Here is an 8,298-nt window from a genome sequence, read left to right on the forward strand (position 1 = left end):
TGTTAAGCAATCGTAATTGGACTTATGTAGAAGTCACAACTATTTGAGGTCGGGCAATAAAATTTTAGTGTTAACGCATATTAGATACATAGTATAATGAACTATGCTCATGAAACATACCACACACAAAAATAATATGCAAAAGGTGTGGCCTAATCTCATCCATACTCATGTCAATTTTCAATCAAGTAGCATTAGGTTTTTGAGATATCATAGGTCAAAATGGAATGAATGAATGAAGAAAGAGAATAAGATGAAGTGGGAGGGGAATGGATCAAAACACAAATTGGTCAAAGGAGGACTTTTACCAAATTAATATCATCCATTCATTTTGGGAGATGGAATGTACATTCCATCAATCCCCTAAATCCAATGATATTAATTTGACAAAGTCAAATCAACCTTGACAAAGGCCCAACAACAAGAGTCAAACATAAACAAGTCATCACCGTTGGTCAATAAATTTATTTGGCATTTGTACAAATTAAAAATACTAATATAGTGCATTTAAATTAAATATGGTTTGTCCAAATCCTAAAATCACATCAAAATACCAAAGAAATGACCATGAGATTTATCATAGGTCAAACAAGGTCAAAGGACCTTGGAGAAAAAATTTCATAATTTTTGGACATTTAAAAACATTTTTAAACAATTAAAAACAACTGCAAAATCAATTAATTCATGAAAAATGTTAATAATTATCCAAAAAATAATTTTAAATCAGAATATGAAAGAGAGAAAATTTTGAATTTTTTTGGTGAAAGTCCCATATTTTTTGGATCAATATTGAATTTAATATGAATTATTAAAAATACTGCAATTAAAATGAAAATTAAAATATCAGAAAAATCGTGGACCACTTGATCTCCCTGATTAATTGAGGTGGCAGATTAAGTGGCCAGAAACGCGCTATCCACGATGGACATGAGTCAGCGCGCCACAAAATTGGTATTTAAAAGGGACGATCATGATTAAAACAAAAAAAGAGGATCTTGTGGCTCTGAGACATGCCAGCGCATGGGCGGAGCTGTAGCTCCGGTAGACCTCACCGGACTGGTCCACCATCAACCATCACCAAAATTTAAAACAATGACATGATGTCAAAGTAAAAATGGCACTGAGCTCGAATCTGGGCTCAATTCACTCTAACTCCGAGTATATTGAGAGATACATGGAGATGAAATTTGAGGTACATGAACTGAGTTGCTTCGATTTGGCATCAAAGCAATTCAATCTTCTTGCCTACATTGGTAGGACTTCAGACAACCAAAGAATCAATGGAATTGAGCAAGAATTTGAGAGAATCGAAGAGATCAAAATTTCTGGAAAATACCTTCAGTGGAGGTCTGGATTCAACTGATCTTAATCTTGCTTGTGCTTGATCTTACTCCACTTTCTTGCAGAAGAAGGATTGGATGCTTAAAAGGTTGTGGATTCCTGGAGATTTGAATTTCAAAACAGTGGAAGTTCAACCTCAAATTCAAATGAATTTCTCAGGTTTATCCTTTGTAAAGTGAGGGTTTGAGATGAGGGATCAAAGTTGGCGCGAATGTGTGTTGATTATTGAGCATATGAGGCTCTATTTATAGCTGAAACCATTGATATTTGCACACTTGAAATCACTTTCCAAATTTGGTCTTTGATGATGCAGGGGTGCATGGGCGTGCATAGGCCCATAAAATCATTGCCATAAGTCCACAAATGAATGTTAGATAGTCTGAATTCAGTTCTGATTGCAAGGCAAGTGTGCATTTGGATTTGAAGTTTGATCCTTGCCAAGTGATGTCACCATGTTCATGCCATACGCAGCCTATGCATTCCTTGTCCAAAATGAATGAATTTGAGCTCTTTGGAAACGCGAGGTCAAGAGGAACAACTTTCATGTTCAACACTTTTACATTTGGAGATTGCAACTTGGATAAACTTGAGGTGGAAGTTTGGAAATTTTTGACATATCAAATTTTTTTTAAGTGTCAAGTCATATGTCTCAATATTCCACCTTGCTTAACTTTTTATATGAGATTAAAATGAGAAACGTGTCTTCATCAAAGTTGTAGGTATCTCAAATACCTTCAAAATGGTCACCAATTTCATGTCATTTGGATTTAAAATGGTAGAGTTATTCATTTTTGAAGTTTGGAAAAATCACTTGATCAATGGTATAGGTCAAAAGTGACCTATAATGTAACCTCATATCACATATTCAAAAAAGTTGAATTAGTTACCACTCCAAACATAAAAGTTGAATTAGACAAATTTAATTTGATTGTGAAACTTGAAAATCTTTCATCTCATAAAAATTGAGCAAGTTATGGCCTTGGGAAGTTGACTTTCAAATTAGGGTTTAGACAAAATGACCTATAATGTTTCAACATAGAAAATGATTTTCCAAGCAAAACTAGCTCTAGGTCTCAACATGAAAGTTGTTTGGAATGTCAATTTAGAGTATGTTTGCTCTTTAATATGGTGAAAAGTGTAGGAGATAGGGTCTAGGGAGACCCAGTTTTGATCAGATGAATCCATTTGGCCAACCACCGTCAACCAACTTGCTAACTTCCAATTCTCTTAACTTTCTTGGCTCATGGTAGATCATATATGCATAAGATGATGAATTTTTAAGTGTCCCTTGAGATATTTGATCAATTGGTGATATAGCTTGTTGGAGAAGTTACTCAATATACCCAGTCAAACTAGGGTTTCCAAGGCAAATCACCCTCAAACTCTTGAAGAAAACTTGATCAATATAATATGTAGAGAACATTGGGACTCATATATGATGTTCATAACCATTCTTGAATAAATTCTTGGTTGTGCTCTTTGTTCATGAGGGTCTCAAACCCTAGCTGTGAACTTGATGAATCAATGGAATCATGCCCTTCCTACAAAAGAGTTAGACAAATGCAAAGACATATTTCTTGGCATTTTGGTTAGTGAAATGATAAAATACAAGTATGCTATAATCACAAAGTGCTTGGTGATCTCTCTCAAAAGAAATCCAATAAAAAGGGGTAAGGAGGATGCCAAGGTATGATCCCAATGCTAATGCTTATGATGGAATTGCATGAGGGATCTTAGGGTCAAAATTAGGGTCTTACAGCTGCCCCTATTTAAGGACATTCTAACTGAGGAGGTGAAGGTTAAAATATTCGGCTCGACTCAGTAGAATGGGCTTAAATAACATCATAGAGAAACAAATTTTGGTCCCTGAGAGACCTCATGATGCATATGACATGAATGCAAAAGTTAATGCTCTGTGGGGAAATATTGCCACAAAGGAAAAAGAAATCAGAGAGACCGAAAATCCGCAGGAGCACAATGCATTCCGTAAGGAAAAATCACTGTGGAGACAGAGACTCTAGGGGAAAAGGAGTTATGCGTAGGCCAGGCTACGACTTAAAACTATTGGGGGACTCGAGGGATTCCATACAAACATGGAAAAGACTCAGCCAGGGAATAATAACATCTGCAAGGGATACGAGTAAGTCAGGATAAAACTGAAATACTCGACTCTTGCAGGAAAAGAGATTTCACTAAGGAAATGCGCACTCAACTCGACTAGGGAAGAAATACTTCAACACAAGAGGAGCAGAATTTTATTATCTACTACCTGTTACTGGGTAAGGAGATAATAAAGATCTAACAAAGAGAACATCCGTCATCAGTTAGGATGAACATATCAAGGATGACTCGCTAAGGATTCCAGAAGAGGAAATTCATTACCGGTTACTGGGTAAGAATAGCCTTACTGGGAAAAATGCAGAAAAGATAGGATTTACAACTAACAATTACTGGGCAGAAGACCAAGGGTGAGAGTATCCGTCATCGGCTAGGATGAACATATCAAGGATAAACTCAACAGGGAAGAAAATCTGTCACCGGTTAAGATGAACATATCAAGGATAGACTTGCCTGGAAATGCCAAGGAGGATACCCGTCATCGGTTAATATGAACATATCAAGGATATACCAACTGAACAAAAAGTAGGAATTACATTTATCGAATGCTGGATAGAATACCATCAAAGAGAAAATCCGTCACCGGTTAGGATGAACATATCAAGGATAGACTCTGTGAGGAGAAAAAAGGAATTACATCTATCAGTTACTGGATAGAATACCATCAAAGAGAAAATTCGTCACCGGTTAGGATGAACATATCAAGGATAGACTTTGTGAGGAGAAAAATAGGAATTACATCTATCAGTTACTAGATAGAATACCAAGAGAGAGTATTTGTCACTGGTTAAAGTGAGCATATCAAGGTAAAACTCTACGGGAGAAAGTAGGGTTTACAACTACCGGTTACTGGGTAGAAGACCAATCAAAGAGAAAATTCGTCACCGGTTAAGATGAACATATCAAGGATAGACTCTGAAAAGGGGATAAAGAGGGATTTACAACTACCGGTTACTGGATAGAAAACCACAAAGAGAAGAAAACCCGTCATCGGTTAAGATGAACATATCAAGGATTAACTCTCTGAGGAACAAAATAGGGATTACAACTACCTTTTTAATGGGCAGAATACCCAAAATGAGAATATCTGTCACTGGTTAAAGTGAACATATCAAGGATAGAGTCAGGCAGGGGAAAGAAAGATATACGTCACCGGTTAGGATGAACATATCAATGATATACTTCCTGGGGAATAGATCCATTGGGGACTCTACTAAGGAGAAAAATAAGGGTACTTTTGTCAGGTATTGGGCAAGAAGTAACAAAATGCAAACTAAGAAGAATATTACCAGTTACTGGGTAATAGACTCTTAGGGGACCAAAGCATCTATCTAGGTAAGAGCTAGAAAGAAAACGGTCAATAAAGACTCAACCCAATGAGGACATAACTCAAGGGGAGTAATTCCATCCAGAAAATTCACTAGAGAGGAAACTGAAATAACAACCGTCCACGAGGAAACAAACTCAGTGGGGAAACGAAGAAAGGTTAAAGTCTTTCTGCTTAAGGGGCTGACACTCTATAATTGAAGGAGGGGACAGACACCAGATTTGGTATGGGGATAAAATATTTCCATAACAGAGAATAAGCATCTCAAACAAATGTGAAGATGCAAGATATGCAAATTATGAGATTATATGAATGTATATGTATATGTATATATGATGATTATGCTTACAAAGCGATCACAAAGGATACAATGGTGTCGCAAAGAATTTGAACCACCGGAAAAATCCTCGATCAATCCACAAAACATGGAGACAACTGTTGGAGAATAGGGATATCAACATCCCAAAGGTTCAAACCTAACTAGGGAAGGAGGAGATCTACTGAGGATAGAACAATATCAACTCTGCGGGGAATTTTAGGTCAACACCATAAAAATGGGAGACAACCCTACAGAGAATAATCAATAACAAAAAATGCTAAAAAACCAGGAGGAAACTCTGACTGGGAGGAATTTGAATGGCGATTGGTGGGGAAACCAAAGCGATCCATTGAGGAAGATCAACCATCTCTGAAGATCCACCCTACTGAGGAAATACAAACTTCGTTGGGGAAGGCAGAAACTCTGTCGGGGAAGACAACATGCCGTAGGGTATCTGAATCAACCAAATCAGCTGGGGATAAAGAAATTCCACTAAGGATCAAACACTCCACCGAGGAACTTAATCAACACTAGTGTCTAGGGATACCCAAATGGTTAACTGCTTGGGGAACCTCTGATGCTTCACACTTAAGGACTTACTATCCATTGAAATGTTGTTGACATTCCTTTTAATTGCTTTGGAAAAATTCTTGCTTTTATATTAAAGAAAACTTGATTTTGATTTAAAAATTTAATTTAAAAATGATCATAATAAAATTTAAAACTATTGGCTGAAGTAAATAAGAGTAGAAACAATTTGGAGAAAAACTCAACTTTATTTAATAGAATGGTAGTCTGTAAATGACAAGACTCCATAGATTTTACAAAGTTGAAAATGGTAATTTACATGGAAAAGGGTTACATTGAATACAAATGATCCTTAATCCTTCTACCAACTCTTGATATCCACTGTGCTCTTGACCGCTGCTGGAGATGGACTTATGTCAACCCTTTATGCTCAAACAAGCCTTCAAGACACTGAAGATCAGCAGAATGTAGTTACTTGCCATAATCCCTAATTTTTGCATAAGTTGCCCCAAGGTGGGGTACTCAACTTATCGGGAAATTCTTTCTGTTTTATGTCTCTAATTTTTTCCTGGATCACCCTTTCGGGATTTCAATCCACCGAGACGCTCATTTTTGCCTAAGTCGCCCTTTCGGGTTTTCAACTTAGCGAGTTATTCTTTTCTTTTTAGGCGAAGTATTTCATGACTGCATCTGCGTTCACAGGACGAGTGAACTCTTCATCATCCATAGTTGTAAGAATCAAAGCACCGTCTAAAAAGGATCTCTTAACAACATATGGGCCTTCATAATTGGGAGTCCATTTCCCTCTAGAATCTGGTTTAAACAATAAAATCTTCTTGAGAACAAGGTCACCTTCTCTGAACACTCGAGGTCTGACCTTCTTATCAAAGCTTTCTTCATTCTTTGCTTATACAACTGACCATGACACATAGCAGTCAATCTCTTATCTTCAATCAAATTCAACTGGTCAAACCTGGTCTGACACCATTCAGCTTCAGTCAACTCGGCTTCCACAAGCACACGCAATGAAGGAATCTCAACCTCTACGGGGAGCACTGCTTCTATACCATACACAAGAGAGAAAGGGGTTGCCCATTTTGAAGTGCGGATGGATGTATGATACCTATGCAAAGCAAAAGGGAGCATCTCATACCAATCCTTGTATGTCACAACCATCTTCTGGATAATCTTCTTGATGTTCTTGTTCGCAACCTCAACAGCCCCATTCATCTTGGGTCTATAGGGAGAAGAATTATGATGTGCAATCTTGAAGTCTTTGCAAAGAGTTCCACCATATTGTTATTCAAGTTCGATCCATTATCAGTAATGATCTTACTTGGCATACCATAATGGCATATGATCTGATTCTTGATAAACCTTACAACAACTTGCTTGGTTACATTTGCATACGATGCCGCTTCAACCCATTTGGGGAAGTAGTCAATTGCCACCAAAATGAAATGATGTCCATTCGAAGCTTTGGGCTCAATCATCCCAATCATATCAATTCCCCACATGGAGAAGGGCCATGGGGAAGAGATAACATTCAATAATGTCAGAGGAACATGGATCTTATCAGCATAAATTTGACACTTGTGGCACTTCTTCCCAAATTTGCAACAGTCAGATTCCATTGTCAGCCAATAGTAACTTGCTCGCAACATCTTCTTAGCCATTGCATGTCCATTGTAATGAGTACCAAAGGAACCTTCGTGCACTTCGGTCATCAACAAGTCTGCTTCGTGTCTATCCACGCATCTGAGCAAAACCATGTTGAAGTTTCTCTTGTACAGTATATCACCATTCAAGTAGAAATTACCGGCTAATCTTATCAAAGTCTTCTTATCTTTCAAAGATGCCCTAGTCAGTTAAATCTGACTTTGGAGGAAACACTTGATGTTGTAATACCATGGCTTCTCGTATTTAATCTCTTCAACACTAAACACATGAGCTGGCCCATCAAGACGCATCACAGATAGATTGGGAACTTCATTCCAATACTTCACTATAAACATTTATGCCAATGTTGCAAGAGCATCTGCCATCCGGTTCTCATCTCGAGGAATATGATGAAATTCAACCTTTACAAAGAAAGTTGAAATCCTCCTCGCATAATCTCTATATGGTACTAAACCAGGTTGATTTGTCTCCCATTCTCCTTTGATCTGATTCACAACCAAATCCGAATCACCAAAGACATCCAAATACTTGATTTTGAGATTCATGGCCTCTTCAAGCCCCATAATGCAAGCTTCATATTCTGTCATGTTGTTTGTACACTTGAAAGTCAATCTAGCTGTAAATGGTAGATGCGTGCCTTGAGGAGTAATAATCACTTCCCCAATTCCATTTCCATTATGATTAACAGCTCCATCAAATACCATTCCCCAACGGGAACCAGGTTCTAGCCCTTCTTCAAGCAATGGTTCATCACAATCTTTCATTTTCAAGTACAATATCTCTTCATCAGGAAAATCATAATGCATTGACTGATAATCTTCAATTGGTTGGTGAGCCAAATGGTCAGCCAAGATACTACCTTTGATCGCTTTCTGAGATCGGTATTCGATATCATACTCTGACAACAACATCTGCCAACGGGCAATTCTCCTAGTTAAAGCAGGCTTCTCAAATATATACTTGATTGGATCCATTTTGGATATCA

This window comes from Lathyrus oleraceus, chromosome 3, assembly GCF_024323335.1.
Source record: "Lathyrus oleraceus cultivar Zhongwan6 chromosome 3, CAAS_Psat_ZW6_1.0, whole genome shotgun sequence".
Taxonomy (NCBI): domain Eukaryota; kingdom Viridiplantae; phylum Streptophyta; class Magnoliopsida; order Fabales; family Fabaceae; genus Lathyrus; species Lathyrus oleraceus.